This window comes from Schistocerca piceifrons, chromosome 2 (assembly GCF_021461385.2).
Source record: "Schistocerca piceifrons isolate TAMUIC-IGC-003096 chromosome 2, iqSchPice1.1, whole genome shotgun sequence".
Taxonomy (NCBI): Eukaryota; Metazoa; Arthropoda; class Insecta; order Orthoptera; family Acrididae; genus Schistocerca; species Schistocerca piceifrons.
Genome location: NC_060139.1, coordinates 328,930,043 through 328,948,334, shown reverse-complemented (window position 1 = coordinate 328,948,334; position 18,292 = coordinate 328,930,043). Strand labels below are relative to the sequence as shown.

The 18,292-nt window shown below is 40.6% G+C and overlaps 1 protein-coding gene across 2 annotated transcripts in view; it reads right to left on the bottom strand.

The window, feature by feature from the left end:
- Window positions 1-231: 231 nt before the first annotated feature.
- LOC124775043 (acyl-CoA Delta-9 desaturase-like) overlaps window positions 232-18,292 on the bottom strand; it is a 646,525-nt gene continuing 628,464 nt past the window's right edge. For both annotated transcript variants that reach the window (XM_047249823.1, XM_047249824.1), the window contains exon 7: window positions 232-2,785. The gene's annotated coding sequence lies outside the window, so the exon portion shown is untranslated. The remainder of the gene's footprint in view (window positions 2,786-18,292) is intronic.

Genomic DNA, 18,292 nt, shown 5'->3' with positions numbered 1-18,292 from the left:
AAAGTGATGAAATCTGCAACAGGTTGTTGGAGCTATGGTCATTTGTGGCATATAGTCATCTAGCTGCCTTAATTTTTTTGTGATACTGGTCATAGGAGTGGAAACATCACATAATTATTCAGACTACAACAAATGTGATTTAAAAGTGGGAATTACATGCAGCTTTAAGTTCATTTGTCAAATACAACTTCTGAATATAACATTTAATGTGAATAAGATACATTTGTTTCAACTGCACATTAATACATGGGTTACAGAGTATCCAACAAACAACAATACATACATAAACATACAATATATTTCTTCTCTCATGCAGCTGCATTTAGAACTAGTCTATCATTTCTGCTGTATACAATATTTGTAATAATAAATAGAACAGCTAACTTTATGAAAAATAAGTCCTTGAGATTAGGAGAACTATTTGAACTCACAAATACTTGCTTTATAAAATACTGACATAATGCTTGAGTGATATATAGATTTGACATTTGTAGAAAGTAACTTTTTATCCTGCTGCAGTATGAAAATCTTTGATTGCATGTCCTAACTTTTACACATAATTAGGTGGAATGATAATGCAAGTATATATTAGAGGAGGAAATCTTTTTTACTATCAAAGAAAAGAGCACTAACACATGTGTTTGAAGATAATATGAGTGAAAGAGAAACTTTCTCTTATAGTTTGACTGTGGTAAACAGTACACAAGATGCTCCAACTTCAGATTCTTGAAAAGAAATGAAATGATCAAATGTGGGTGCTCTAATTCCATCAAACACTAAAACACTATACAAATATCCAGATGAAGTGCATAAATGTTTTGTTTCCAGATCACAATGGCACACATTGGCAGAGTTGAACATGGATACAAGAATTGGTAATATAAAATTGGACCCCTAATTCTTCATACAAGTGACAGACAATTATTTTTATGTATGTTCATTGTCTGATGGCCCATACTTAGCCAGGCACCTCAAATTACACAATGCCAATATGTATTTATTACAATAATGCATTTATGTGTTTGACATATATAAAAATACACATTATATGTTTTATTCCTTGCTTAAGGAACCTCAGTTTTGTCAGTTTACAATAATACAAACATGCAAGATATAGTTTTCTTCTTTTTCTCTGTGAAAAACATAATTACTATTTAAGTACTGCTGAATAATTTTTCCTTGTCTCCAAGGTTACTTATGTCTATTATTTTATTTAAGTGACTCCTGTAAGTTGAGAAGGCCTATTCGTAGTTCTGGTATTTACTAAATTAAAACTAAGAAAAAATAATAGTATACATGATACAGAATATGAAGGATAAAACCTACACACTTTCTTTGGTGATATCTTGTTATCTGTATGTAAGAATCATGAAGAAGGAAAACTTCTGTTGTCAACAAATTGTGGTTGAAGTAGCTGTAGAATCAATTAAAGAATAAATAGGTGAAATTCATCATTTATCTTCCCTTCGTGGCAAAAAGAATGAATGCATGCAGATAAAACCAGAAATGGCAAAAAGGGTACACTGTTACAATATACAGTGATAGCGAAACCATATAGACCTAAGACAGTTCCAAATTAATCTGTTTCATCCATAAGCAAATAATGTGAACTGAAAACAGTATTCAGCAGGAATTCAGCTGTTATTGTTACCCAGTTGCGGAAGAAAAGAACAGTGAATATTTATATCATAAAAAGAAACAAAATAAATGTGTCTCCAGATATATAGAAACAAATGGGTAAATGAATTACACTATAGCAGTAAGCAGGCGAGACACAATAGTAAAGAAAATGGGAAGGAGCAACAGTAGCATGTAAAGAGAGACATATTGTTGACAATGTGTTCAATTATATCAGTAAGTAAACTGGTCAGATTGGTTAGGTCCTTTATGCTGATGAGAAAAATGAACGGTGAAAGGACAAACATTTTTCTAAATTTAAAATAACCAATGAATTCTGTGGTATACATACATCTCTCTTAATTTCATCATTTCTGCCACAGTCCTACTTCATATCAAACACTGCATACGGTATTGTTCATTAAAGCAGAAACATTAAACTGTGAGTGCATCTCCAATTCAAGTTTCGGCAAGTAGGGGGACAGTTTGCTCCTACATGTTCTAAACATTGAATCTGCATGAGTAAATTGCTTTTCAACCAACAGTAGCGTGACAATGGTATCATTATAGAAAATTAGTTACTCTAGAACAAGAAGGCTTTTGTTTATTTCATTTTTTGAGACACCGTTAAAACAAAGTTTTTATTGGAGCTTACCTACAGTTCATCTCTCATGTTGCATCATCTATCAACTGTCAGAGGCATTAGTATTATACATTATTAATCAGCTACTCAAATTGTGCACAGATGGATATCATAATATCAAGATAAAAGTGTACTTCTGTTTTCAATTATGATGCACAAAGATGCCATAGCCAATGGTTGTGCAATTGTCTGTGTGGTATTTGTGATACATCAAATTCTTTTGTCAGTTAACTGTTTAATGCACTATTCTGATAAACTGTAATGTTACTTCATGAACATAAATTTTCTAACATTGTGTCACAAAGCAATTTCATAAATGTGAGTCACTGAGATATTCAGCAATAATTACAACTTTAAATGCATAAATTATTATTAGCAATGCCACAGGTACAGCTAAATGCCCGTTTGGTCTCTTCTGAAGCCTTCATGACTAATGCAGTCATCAGATACCTCAAACTGCGGTCGTAAGTGCTGGTAGGTGCCTGACAAAGCTGAGGCCATTCCTGCCACAGTGTGTCCATAAACCTACAAAAAATAAATGTCAGTTACAAGCTTTGCACATTCATATATTATTATAATTGTTACTGCTACTGCTACAATACTACACTCATGAGCAATTGAATTAGGCATAGCTGCTGTATTGGAAAGAGTGCATTCCTGTCACCATGGTGAATGGAGTAACCAATTATGTCATGAGACCAGGAAGTCACAGGGCATTTTACTGGCCATCAGTGTAACTGTCAGATACAGAAGGCAGGACAGAATGTGAGACATCACTGCATTGGATTGTGAACAATTTATGGGTGCCCTATGCATTGGACACTCCATCTTCAATGTTATGCAGGCAGTTTGGCTTTCACATGACACCATGCCACAGGTGTACAGTGGGCACTTTGATTAGGAAAAGTGTCACTGCCAGAGTCAGCAACTACTGGAACAGTGTGTCGATTACAGGAGTTGTGGATTGTCACAAAGAATAGATGAGACTTAGTGTGACAGGTTGAAGGCCAGGTAAAAAAATGCAATGCACAGCCGTAACATCCAGAAACAATGCTTCACTGTGAGGTGCAGAAACCCAGAAACCACTGTTTCACACATGTGCCTCTGTTCACAACATACCATAACACAGCGATTCTCATAGTATATCAACCAGTGAATACTCAAAAGATGGAAAAAGGTCACCTAAACTGATAAATTATGGGACACATGGGTGAAAGGTGACGGCAGGGCATCATTCCCAAACTATGTTCTGTGGAACACTGGTGTCCTATAGGAAGTGAATATCTGCTCCGTGAAAAGCTATTAATAACATATCATTTTTTCCAAAATTTTGACAATACTATTTTTTAAAAATGTTATTATGTTTTCAGTGTTATTAGTTATGATTTCAAATAGATGTAATCATTGAATGAAACAAGTTTTGTTATTGTTTAAAATTTTATTAACCTTCAAAATAAACAAGGTGTTCCAACAAAGTACCAGGATTCTCAAAGTGTTCCGTTAGAAGAAAAATTTGAGAACCCCTCATATAAAGCAAAAAAACTATAGATTGTCAGCCTCTTCTCTGAAATGTACTAAATATTCATCAAAATTATGAAGTCACACAGAAAAAAATTTGATTTTAGTCAGGTAAATAAACAAGCTCTCTTAAGGTGCAGATATACACAATAGAGTGTTTCCATCACAAATGAAATTATAGAGCGATGCACTGAGTACAAATTAATGCATTCTCTTGGATTTGTAAATTTTGAGACAGGTTTAGACTTGCTTTCAGCACAATCTTTGCTGACAGTCCTTCAGAAACAGGGCATTTATTATGTAGGTATGCTGAACAGTGTATACGTCAATGCTACAGATGAGGAAATATTTCATCAGGAAAGAGAGAAGTTCAGAACTAACAGTGTGGTCATGCAAGGAGATTCCACATCATCAAACCTGTTCTCAGCAAACCTAGAGGAAGTTTTGCTACCCTTAAACTAGTAAATAAATGACTATGTTTTATTGGAACATATCTGAACCACCTTCATTTTGTTGATGTCACTATACTCTAGAGCAGATGACTTAGTATCGAATGGAAGGACTTAATCGAGTAAGTTTGTATATAGTCTTGAAAATCATTTACCATAAGAATGAGATAATTTGTACTTAATGTACTGATACTGAAAAGAAACATTCAAATTAGCTATTAAGTAATAGAACCAGTGGATGAATTGTTATATTTAGAGCTAAGGAAGATGTGAGGACTCTGCCAGCAACAGTGGCTGCTGCAAAGAGGAAACTCTCTGATTAGCAACAGCGACCTCATGTGGGATATCTGACGACCTATGATTCAGTGTGCTTTGTGTCTGCTGTGAACTTAGACATGCATTCATCCTGTGTCAGTTATGGAATGAAGTGTATGTTATACATAACTGTGTCATTACTATGATTACCTTTATCCCATACTGGGGTAAAGTCTACATTGGTGATCTGCAATGACTACATACAGCTTATTCAAATGCTTCTACATTCCCAGTTCATGCACTGAGCATCGAAATTCCTACAACAAGACAGTGAGTTTTGTACAAATGTATTTAGTGCTTCACAGTGAAATACTCAACAACCTACACTGGTGAGACAGGAAAACGGTCACTCACAATGCAGTGTCACTTGTGCTGATGAAGCTTCCTAAGGTACTGAACAGTGTATCTCCGCAGGCAGTCTATTGGGCGATTTTGTTCTAGACATTACTTCACACACATATAATTCCAACAGAGTGCACCAGCTTCTTGGACATGCAAAGTCTTGAATGTGGGGCATTTTCCAGACATTGCTACTGAACTTTCACCCCTTTTCTCTCTGCATATGGATACTTTGAACTCATTTGTCGAGCCCTCCACCCCCTCCAAGACATAACTTTACCATCTGCACAACTGTGTGCCAATGACTCCATCCCCATTTTGGTTCACAACTTAGGCTGCATCCATTCTGCCCAGATCAAGGTGTGATGGGGTTTGTGATCACTGTGTGTATGCTGGCCACCCACAGCCTCTTGGTCCACAGTGCAAAATTTGTCACTTTGGTCAGCAATCTTGGTGAACATGCTTGACATAATTGGTAATATTATTCTAGCTCCCCAGATATCAATAAATACTATAAACTTTCACACAACTGGCAACTGTGCCTTGTGTGCACTGACATGCCTGTATGGGGACAACTCTGCTGGTTCCACTCACAGTTTGTCAATATGGTGTGCAACTGCTCTCTTGAAATGAATCATTTAAGGCACCCAGGGCAAATATGCTGTGAACCATATTTTTTTTGGATTTGGGAATAAATACGGTTGTTTCTCCCCTGGGAGAATAACAAAAAATCTACATGTTTCATAGTGACCAGTGAAATTGCAAAAGTGAAGTGGCCCAACAACTTTCTGTCTAACAGTGACAACATCTGACTTGCTTCCTTTCAGCAAAAGATTGTCCAAAAGCAGAGGGATCTAGAATAGGCACACTGGATCACAGTGAAAATTCAACTTGTGTCAATTTGCAACATATCTGTGAAGTGCCTGATATACTGCCTCTTCAACAGAGTGGCAGACTCTATGTCTCTGATTTTATACATAGACAATACTTTCTCATCAACAGGGGTTTGGATGTGAGTACTTTGCCCCCTGGACATTGTCCAGTGATGACTGACATGCCTGCTATCCAGCTCCGAGCAGCGAATGACTCCTCTATTACTACTAAGGATCTGCATCTCATACCTTACATCTCACCTTCAGGGAGTTGTTTTTGTGGAGCTTTCTCATTGCAGATGTCACTGAACTGGTGCTTATGGCTGAATTCCTCAGACACTTCCATATGTCACCAGATTTAGCATGTGACACACTACAGTGTCAAGACAGTGATCGCTCCATTCCTGGTGTCATCATTTATGGGGCCTGCTGCTACAGCAGGACTCTACTACCCCCTCCTCCCCCCTACCTCTCTCTCTCTTTCCAAAGGAACACAGTATCAATGATCCCTGCATGGCTGCATCACCACATCACAGCCCACCTCCAACAATGTTACTTTCTAGACTACACTGGTCTCAGAGTATAGACAACCGAATATGTACACAGTAATTCATATTTCTACAATAACAATAAGTGATGGCATAAAGAAGAAAATTATGCTTGCACATGATTCTGTTTTTGGAATGACCACACAATACTTTTTTTTTTCCTGCAGGACCGTTGGAACCATTAGGAAGCAGTCTTGCAGCAACAATAACAACAACACTATGGCCAGGACTGTTGATGTTGGGTTAGGCCAGGTTGTCATCACATTCGGTGTGCCCCAGACCATCATCCCATTAACCCTGGACTGCCACCATGTGCACCCCAGCATAGATCATTTGCTCGTTCTTATAATTATCCACCGACTAGTAGCAGTTTTCTTGCCTGTCCTACAAGTGCTGGTTGTCACCACGTTATCCACACACCACTTTTAAATTACTCAGAAACTGGGGGTGCATTATGGGTACAGTTCCTATATGCCTGCATTGATAACTCAACTGCAGCCCTGATCCATTTCCTTAACAATGAAATTATAATGAAATCTAGACCTTTAGTTGCTTACAGGTGTTGATAAATATCAATGGGAACAGTTGCTAAAGGTCTAGATTTCATTATAATATCATTCTTCTAGAGCTGCAAGATCACCAATGATATCTGTACAGATATCAGCTTCATATTTCCTTAACATGTCTACCTATTTGGAAAAGTAGCTTCTCAAAATCATTAACGATTCACAGTATCCCACTATTAAGTGCAGTGCAGTTTTATGGTGCAGACTCACTTACCCAACCCCCCTCCCCCCCCCCCCCCAATCCTGCCCCAAAAAATAAGGTGGTGGTGGTGAAGAGAAAACCATTATTGCGGGGCACCTCAACTGCTGAGTGTTTCACCATGAGTGTCATACTGGACCAATTTTCCAAAATGCAGGAAAGAAATCCGTTAAGTCACTCTGCCATGTACTCTTGTACTCTACTTCGACATCCACTCAGTGTTCTTAACCTATTAAATGGGGTGGGGTGGGGGGTGGTGGGGGGTGTCTTCGTATATCACTCTTCCAGAGGATATAGCTAAAACGTGGCCATCTTAATATCAAAAATCATCTTGAGTTTTGCTTTGGTGGATCCTGGCTTCTGAAAGAAAGTGCAAGGTTCTTTCATGGTGGATGATAATGTTTGTGTATTTTATAACTCTAATGGTATAAAATTCAGGATACACCTAAATCTGAGAGACAGAATCCCTTTGTATCGGTTCATGTTTACAGCCTGAAGGGAAGCAAGTCAGATGTTGTCATTGTTAGACAGAAAGTTGTCGGACCACTTCACTTTCGCAATTTTGCTGGTCACTATGAGAAACACGTAGATTTGTTGTTATTCTCCCAGGGGAGAAACAACCGTATTTACTCCCAAATGCCAAAAAAATATGGTTCACAGCATATTTGCCCTAGATGCCTTAATTGCTTCATTTCCAGTGGGCACTTAGGCAAACCACTTGCTGGATTACTCTATAGAGGAACTAAAATGTGTTGAAATACCCATTGAAGAAAATAAATTCTTAAAATTTAAGAATATCCACCACCAGGAACATGACTCCTTTGTAGCATATGCTGACTTTGAGTACCTCCTCACTCCTGTGGTGTGCTGTGAGGGTGACCTCACTGCCTTTCATACAACATTCACAGAACAGCAGGTACCACATGCAACAACATACCAGACCATATACACATATGACTTGAGTCATAATCATTTTTATCCATACACTGGGGATTAATTACATGAGAAAGCAATCAGCTGTCATATTTCTGGGCTCCCATTAGGCAGATAAGTGGAAACTCCAACTAGAGATCATTGCTATCAAACTGCCAAGTTCCACAGTGCAGCAGACAATGCATACATGCTGAACTACCAACTGACATAACACTAACCATTTTTTCCGCAATTTGAGTGGGTATGATGCTCATTTCTGTGTTGAGCAATTGGCTGATTTCCTCTTACATGATGATCAGCTTACTGTTCTGCCTGAGAGTACAGAAAAATACATTTCATTTTCCATGTGAATCATGCTGAAAATTACACTGCTTCATGGTCTCACTACATTTTATGCACACCCTACTTCAGAAACTTGCTGAAAGGAGGCATCAGGAGCACATGCACGTCACCTGAGGTGCGCGTCCCATTGCTGCAAAGTTTCTGCTAGTGAAAAAGTTCTGCTTTGAGCAATGTATCATGACAATGGGCGCTAATTCCTTAAATTTCTGTGGGCCGAAGCTGCACCTGAATTCATCAGTATAATAGTAGGACAGGTAGAACCTTGCTCATGCATCAAACAGTAGCCTGTAGATATTATTACTCCAGTCCAGATGTAAATTATTGTGTGGGTAGTACTCTGAATTAAGTTAAATTTTACGATTGGTTAGTTTACAGTTGTCAAATGCACTCAGATCAATCCTTTTCCAGCTCTGCTTCCTGTCGGCTTTCAGCACCAAAATTATAACTTGAGGTGTTTGTAACTGAACAGCTGTGTTAATAGCCCATGTCTGCCTGGATGTACTTGGTAGTGTAGGATATTCAAATAGTTTCCATGAATGGAAAGTTAATGACAGTTGAATACTGAAATTCTTTATTCTTCAAATTTTTGAATGCACCTCATCAGTTACAGGCATAAAGGCACTATCCATACTAATTTCTCAAGCACAATTTTATTCTGTCCTTGAATGTATGATTTATTATCTGTTGCACTCTGTACAAGCATTAGCTCTTGCTTTGCATTCATGATGATGTGGTTCATGTCTTTGAACTACCCCACCAGCATCTTGAGCAATGTACACATACCACACATACTAAAATGATCGCAGTCACTTATCAATCTGTCTAAGAACCATCCCACAATTTATAATACATTGAAGTCCAAAGTTGATGCGAAAATGAATGCTGTAAGGATTGATGTGATTCCAACGTTTCTAGTATGGTCAATCTTGCCTCCATTCAGTTTGTAACTCGATTCGTGAAAGAGGAAGGCAAAAGCATTACTTGTAGATTGGAATGTTTCTGTCTGTCCTCTATCCTATTACTCAAATTTGCCTTCAAAGTACAGGAAACTGTTGACTATAATATTTAAAGCATCCTGGTGTTGAATGAGAATCCTAATCTTACCACTATTAGTAAACGCCACCAAACCAAAAGGTTTGTGGGAGAGATTTCCTGGCATATGATTCGCTTATTATATTGAACTGGGGATGTTACACTGCATGACGTCATTGCTTGATTTCAAGCCTATTGATTCTAAATGAAATGCATTTGGTTGTCAACAGGGTAATATACGAAGCCTTCAGTGAGCTCCAGTAGCAGAGTCTAATTGAACGACCACATACAAAACTGAAAGACATTCTGATCATACGCAAAGACTGTCAGAGGTAACTTAGTAAACCTCCAGACACACTTGAATGACACATGAACTGAAGCTGAGGGTAGTAAAGCAGTAGAAGAAATGTTGAACTCAGTTTTCAAATATTCCTTCGCAGAGGGGAACCCTGGAGTATTGCCCCAGTCTAATTCTGGCACCACTAAAAAAAAGAGTGATAGAGATTTTAATGACAGTGGCATTGTGAAACAAATGAAATTCCCAATACTAAACGAATCTCCATAGACTGAGGACCCCTATCACATTATGTACAGAGGTAGCACAGTGACCCACAAAATTGCTGTCCAGTATCGTTGACATCCATCTTAGAACATATCGCAAGCTCAAAAGTAATGGGATATCTCGAACAGAATGAACTCCTTCATTCCAACCATCATGGATTAAAATAATGTGCTAAATGCAGTTCGTGATATTTTTATGACACACTGAAATTCATGGATGAAGGCCTTTAGGTAGATGTAGTATCTCTTGATTTCCGACAAGTATTTTGCTCAGTACTACGTCAACACTTTTTAAAGAAACTGCGAACATTCAGGGTATCAAACTAAATTTGTAATTGAGTTGAAAGTTTATTAGCAGGGGCAATGCAGCACATTATCTTGGATGAAGAATAATCGACAGTTGTTGAAGTAACTAAGGCATGACTCAGAGGAGCGTGCTGGGATCCAAGCTTTTAATGTTGTGTACTGCGGCAAGCTGTGGGCCACAGTGTCGCGTAGTGGTTAGTACCGCTGGCGGGCGCCTTAAGAGTCACCAGTTCAAACCCTACCACCAGCGATTATTTGTTATTCAGTATTTATCGTTTCTGAAATGTTCTTGAAACATCTTACATTTTAATGAATAAAATGTTGAGTTACCCCAAAATATTATACCATATGACATTATGGAATGAAAGTAGGCAAAGTATGCAAGCTTTTTCATTTTTATGTCGCCTATGGCTGCTAACACTCGAATTGCAAATACAGATTTGTTACGGTGTTTCTGCAGTTCTGTGGTGTGCTCCTCCCAACTGAATTTATTATCAAGCTGTAATCCCAGGAATTTAAGACTGTCAACCTCTTCTATCTGCTCTTCTTCATACTTTATGCATATGCTGGGTGGAAACCTCTTACAGGTTCTGAATTGCATATATTGAGTCTTTTCGAAATTTAATGTCAGTGAGTTGGCTTTAAACCATGTATTAATATCCATGAAACTATCATTAGCATATCTTTCTAGAACTACACTCAACATACTATTTATTGCAATACTTGTGTCATCTGCAAACAAAACGAACTCTGCTTCTGGCAGTGTAACTGATGAGAGATCATTAATGTACACAAGAAAAAGCAATGGCCTTAAGATGTAACCTTGTGGGACACCACAAGTAATTTCTTCCCATTCTGACGATGACTGATGACTTAATTCACTAGTCCCTTGCGCTGACACTGTTTTTGAGATTTTCACTCTGCAGCGGAGTGTGCGCTGATATGAAACTTCCTGGCAGATTAAAACTGTGTGCCCGACCGAGACTCGAACTCGGGACCTTTGCCTTTCGCGGGCAAGTGCTCTACCATCTGAGCTACCGAAGCACGACTCACGTCCGGTACTCACAGCTTTACTTCTGCCAGTATCCTGTCTCCTACCTTCCAAACTTTACAGAAGCTCTTCTGCGAACCATGCAGAACTAGCACTCCTGAAAGAAAGGATATTGCGGAGACATGGCTTAGCCACAGCCTGGGGGATGTTTCCAGAATGAGATTTTCACTCTGCAGCGGAGTGTGCGCTGATATGAAACTTCCTGGCAGATTAAAACTGTGTGCCCGACCGAGACTCGAACTCGGGACCTTTGCCTTTCGCGGGCAAGTGCTCTACCATCTGAGCTACCGAAGCACGACTCACGTCCGGTACTCACAGCTGTAGCTCAGATGGTAGAGCACTTGCCCGCGAAAGGCAAAGGTCCCGAGTTCGAGTCTCGGTCGGGCACACAGTTTTAATCTGCCAGGAAGTTTCATATCAGCGCACACTCCGCTGCAGAGTGAAAATCTCATTCTGGAAACATCCCCCAGGCTGTGGCTAAGCCATGTCTCCGCAATATCCTTTCTTTCAGGAGTGCTAGTTCTGCATGGTTCGCAGAAGAGCTTCTGTAAAGTTTGGAAGGTAGGAGACAGGATACTGGCAGAAGTAAAGCTGTGAGTACCGGACGTGAGTCGTGCTTCGGTAGCTCAGATGGTAGAGCACTTGCCCGCGAAAGGCAAAGGTCCCGAGTTCGAGTCTCGGTCGGGCACACAGTTTTAATCTGCCAGGAAGTGACACTGTTTTTGTTTCCTGTTAGCGAGGTATGACTTGAACCATTTTGCAGCACTGCCCATGACACCATAGAATTCTAATTTATTTAAAAGGATGTTGTGGTCCACACAATCAAATGCCTTTGACAAATCACAGAAAATACCTGCTGCTTGTAACTTGTTATTTAATGAATTAAGTACATTTTCACTGTAGGTGTAAATAGCCTTCTCGATGTCAGAACCCTTCAGAAATCCAAACTGTGTTCTTGATAATATGTTATTTGTTGTCAGATGGTTGAGAAGCTGTAGGTACATTACTTTTTCTAAAATTTCTGAGAATGCTGGCAAAAGTGAAATCGGTCTGTAGTTTGATGGTATCTCTTCATCCCAAGAATAGAGGCTTAACATCTGCATATTTTAGCCAGTCAGGAAATGTCCCAGTTATAATTGACTGGTTACACAAGTAACTTAGAATTGTACTAAACTCACAAGAACATACCTTAATTAACTTTGTTGATATTTTATTGTAACCACTAGAATGCTTTGTTTTTAAAGATTTTATTATGGAAGTTATTTGTTTTGGTGAAGTGAGTGACATATTCATGTACCTGAAGCTATTTGTAAAGGCTAGTTTCAGATATTCAAGGGTGTTACTTACTGATCCTGACAATCTCATTCTATCAGTAACAGATATAAAGTACTTGTTAAATAGATTTGCCACACTATGCCCATCGGTTACTTACGTGTCATCTACCCTTAATGCTATTTGCTCCTGTTCCTTTCTGGTTCTACCAGTCTCCTCTTTCACTATATCCCATATTGTTTTTATTTTGTTCCCTGACATTGCTATCTTCTTCTCGTAGTGCATTTGTTTAGATGTCTGAATTACCTTTTTAAATATTTTACAGTATTCCTTGTATTTAGCTAAATCATCAGCACTGGAGCTATTCTTGGTTGACAGATACATTCTCCTTTTTGTCTTACAGGAAATCTTTATTCCTTGTGTAATCCATGGTTTTAAAATAGACTTCTGTTTAATTTGAGTAACTTTTAGAGGAAAACAGTTTTCAGACATGGTACTGACATTGTTCATGAATGTGTTATATTCTTTATTCATGTCATGAGCACTATAAACATCTTTCCAGTTCATATCTTTGAGCAGTTTTCTAAAACACTCAATTTTTGTTGATTGACTACTCTCCTGTACTCAGATTTAGCAGTCTTGATAATCTGCTTAGAATTTACATCTAAAACAAGGAGCTGCATGTCATGATCTGATAGTCCATTTATTACAGGTTTTATGATATGAATTTGTTCCTTTGATTTGTCTATAAAAATGTTATCAGTGGCTGTCCTTGAGGTTTTAGTGATCCTAGTTGGAAAGTTTACAGGGTGAGTTAGATTGAAAGACAACGTTAATAACTGCAGTGAATGTTTACTGGAAGATTGCATTAGAAAATCTGTATTAAAGTCTAAGCCACCGTCTCTATTCAAGGTGTTTGCGGTAACTTTTATTTCAATAGCTTCCTTTATTAAACTGTCCCAGAAGCCGTTAGTGTGAGCCACGACAGAGCTATCGTCAAATTTTATGTGGTGACCCTTTTCTAACGCGTGCTCAGCTAACGCAGATTTCTCTGGATAGCTTCTGGCCACACTCACAAGGTATTTCGTAGACTCCAGGTGTTCTGAGACCTACTGTGTCTTTAACTGGTCTCAGTAATTTACGGATTTTCGTTGGAGGCCTGAAGATTGATTTGATCTTGAGTCTTTTCAACAGGCGGCTTATCTTGCCCGACTCAGAGCCACAGAATGGCAGCAAAGCAAGTTTCTTTTTCTGCTCTTCGTCGGTGGTCTTATTCTGATATTTCCCAGAAATCACTTCTTTCAGTTGATGGGCGCTGTAGCCGTTATCCCTGAAAACCTTGCGTAGGTGGCTCAGTTCATAGGGCAGGTTATCGTCGTCCGATATTACTCTTGCACGATGCACCAATGTTTGTAATACTGTGTGCTTCTGTGCTGGATGATGATGATGATGGCTGGTGGCGTGCAGGAACAGGTCTGTGTGGGTGGATTTTCTGTAGACGCCGTGGCCAAAGCACCCATTTCGTTTACGATGGACAAGGATGTGGAGGAAGTGCAATGCATTACCTTTTTATACCTCCATGATGAACTGGATACTACTGTTAATGTCAACGAGGTGTTCCACAAACTCGTCTAGTTACTCGCGTCCGTGTGGCCAAATGACGAACGTGTCGACAACGTATCGAAAAAAAACACTTCGGCTTCAATGGCGCAGTATCTATGGCAATATCCTCAAAATTCTCCATGAAGAGGTTTGCAACAGCTGGAGCCAACGGGCTACCCATTGCTACGCCGTCTGTCTAATCGTAATACTGGTCGTTGTACACGAAATAGGAGGACGTAAGAGTGTGCCTAAATAGCTCGACCATTACATTTTAATGTTCGTATTTTCTGGAATATTCGATATCTGTATAAATAGCAACATTCCCCACCCGAGAGTTGTGTTCTGACTGTACCGTTGGTTCCTGTACTAAATGGTTTTTCTGTTCTATCTTTTACTCCACACACGACCCTGCCTTCGGATGTGGACTTGATTGTGGTTTCTATGTGACATTATTTGGTGGACGTGCCAGCTACTACAAAACGTCCACATCACCTTAGCTCCAATTAGGTAACGTACCAGGAACCCGAATACAAACAGTACGTCGTCCCTAAGATCTATATATTCAGAAGACAAATGGATTCCAAAACAGTAGTAAGTCTACTGCACATTAAGCATCCACCAGTGTTATCCAGAGACACTAGTCAGGACCTGAGGAACTAGCTCAAAGGATTCAACTAAGTCGCCAAATACAACAAGTGTGATGACATGATGTTTTTGGCAAATGTGAACTTTCACATGGACTGCACAGACCAGGAATGATTCGAGAAGAATGAAGAGAAGCTGGTCCCGGCTGAGCCGAAGAAAATTTTTGGCAACAATCAGCAGCAAGTCTTCGTAGCGGAAGAATAATTAAAGAACAGGGCCGAATATAATGGATAACGACACAATCGAAAATAAAAAATGTTTTGGCCCTAAGCTACACGCGAATCCGAAAACGACACAAGCCTACAAGATCTCACACTTCATGAAAGAGATCGCGGAAGACAGGTGACAAGTTTCCTGGTAAAGGAAGTCACAACAACGGAGAAATTCGTCATTTGGTACCTGCGAACCGAGGAAATTCAACAGAAAAGAGTCGGACAACAGCGGTATGACTGACGGCCGATTGTGGTCCCTCTGGCAGTTGTTGAAGACCACCATGAACTTTCCCCTGATAGTAATGGGTGAGCTGTTTGTGGCAGCCAGAAATATCGAACCGTATACACAAGAGATAACAGCCATGAATGCCGACTTCATACATCAGGAGGTAATAAAGACTGTCGAAGAAGAGGTGTATTGATCTTTGGCAGCCATCTCTGCCACTAGTTGAACAAGCCATGAAGAATGGACTCGATCGACTTGAAATTACGCAGCAACTGTCAAATGATACTCAGCATACGACCAATGCAGGTACACCCAATTCCTCCGTCAAATACAACGTCTCACTTGGGAGGCTGAGAACAACACGCCAGTATGTTTTCACTGTGAGTGCTCTGGACACGTTGTATGCTACTGAACAGGGAGAAGACGAGTGTTCGATGACTATTATGCCGTAAGACTTGAACCATCACAGCAGTTCACTTCACGCCAATCGACTGCGGACGATTATAGTCGCCCTGTGGAATGAAGCCCATCGCTGTACCTTGGACGAGGTTGCTCCCCAACGCGCCTTAGAGGTACAGGCCGCTCGTCTAGCCGGCGAATTAAGGAAAACCAAGCGAATCGGCTATCTGTGGAGGGAAAGGCGCCCTAGATGAGAATCCTTTGTGAACGACAATCACCAAGATCTCAAGAAATGTCATTCACAATGTCGACGGCCAACTTGTCTGGGTGCTAGTCGATTCAAGAGGTTATTTTTCTGTTATGTCGAGTGCTTATCGTCACCAGCTAAAGAAGCCGACGTCACATGGTACAAAAACGACTGTGCTGAAGGCTGCAACAGGAAAATACGTCCAGTCTACAGCAACATGGGTTGCAAGAATAAATGCCGTCAAATATTGCGGAACACGCAAACATTACAAACACAAGATACACTACTGGCCATTAAAATTGCTACACCAAGAAGAAATGCAGATGATAAACGGGTATTCATTGGACAAATATATTATACTAGAACTGACATGTGATTACATATTCACGCAATTTGGGTGCATAGATCCTGAGAAATCAGTGCCCAGAACAACCACCTCTGGCCGTAATAACGGCCTTGATACGCCTGGGCATTGAGTCAAACAGAGCTTGGATGGAGTCTACAGGTACAGCTGCCCATGCAGCTTCAACACGATACCACAGTTCATCAAGAGTAGTGACTGGCGTATTGTGACGAGCCAGTTGCTCGGCCACCATTGACCAGAAGTCTCCAATTGGTAAGAGATCTGGAGAATGTGCTGGCCAGGGCAGCAGTTGAACACTTTCCGTATCCAAAAAGGCCCGTACAGGACCTGCAACATTCGGTCGTGCATTATCCTGCTGAAATGTAGGGTTTCGCAGGGATCGAATGAAGGGTAGAGCCACGGGTCGTAACACATCTAAAGTGTAACGTCCACTGTTCAAAGTGCCGTCAGTGCGAACAAGAGGTGACCGAGACGTGTAACCAATGGCACCCCATACCATCACGCCAGGTGATACGCCAGTATGCGTTCACCGAGACGTCGCCAAACACGGATGTGACCATCACGATGCTGTAAACAGAACCTGGATTCATCCGAAAAAATGACGTTTTGCCATTCGTGCACCCAGGTTCGTCGAGTACACCATCGCAGGCGCTTATGTCTGTGATGCAGTGTCAAGGGTAACCGCAGCCACGGTCTCCGAGCTGATAGTCCATGCTGCTGCAAACGTCGAACTGTTCGTACAGATGGTTGTTGTCTTGCAAACTTCTCCATCTGTTGACTCAGGTATCAAGACGTGGCTGCACGATCCGTCACAGCCATGCGGATAAGATGCCTGTGATCTCGACTCCTAGTGATACGAGGCCGTTGGGATCCAGCACGGCGTTCCGTATTACCCTCCTGAACCCACCGATTCCATATTCCTGCTAACAGTCATTGGATCTCGAGCAACGCGAGCAACAATGTCGAGATACGATAAACCACAATCGCGATAGGCTATAATCCGCCCTTTATCAAAGTCGGAAACGTGATGGTACGTACAGGGTGTTTCAAAAATGACCGGTATATTTGAAACGGCAATAAAAACTAAACGAGCAGCCATAGAAATACACCGTTTGTTGCAATATGCTTGGGACAACAGTACATTTTCAGGCGGACAAACTTTCGAAATTACAGTAGTTACAATTTTCAACAACAGATGGCGCTGCAAGTGATGTGAAAGATATAGAAGACAACGCAGTCTGTGGGTGCGCCATTCTGTACGTCGTCTTTCTGCTGTAAGCGTGTGCTGTTCACAACGTGCAAGTGTGCTGTAGACAACATGGTTTATTCCTTAGAACAGAGGATTTTTCTGGTGTTGGAATTCCACCACCTAGAACACAGTGTTGTTGCAACAAGACGAAGTTTTCAACGGAGGTTTAATGTAACCAAAGGACCGAAAAGCGATACAATAAAGGATCTGTTTGAAAAATTTCAACGGACTGGGAACGTGACGGATGAACGTGCTGGAAAGGTAGGGCGACTGCGTACGGCAACCACAGAGGGCAACGCGCAGCTAGTGCAGCAGGTGATCCAACAGCAGCCTCGGGTTTCTGTTCGCCGTGTTGCAGCTGCGGTCCAAATGACGCCAACGTCCACGTATCGTCTCATGCGCCAGAGTTTACACCTCTATCCATACAAAATTCAAACGCGGCAACCCCCCAGCGCCGCTACCATTGCTGCACGAGAGACATTCGCTAACGATATAGTGCACAGGATTGATGACGGCGATATGCATGTGGGCAGCATTTGGTTTACTGACGAAGCTTATTTTTACCTGGACGGCTTCGTCAATAAACAGAACTGGCGCATATGGGGAACCGAAAAGCCCCATGTTGCAGTCCCATCGTCCCTGCATCCTCAAAAAGTACTGGTCTGGGCCGCCATTTCTTCCAAAGGAATCATTGGCCCATTTTTCAGATCCGAAACGATTACTGCATCACGCTATCTGGACATTCTTCGTGAATTTGTGGCGGTACAAACTGCCTTAGACGACAC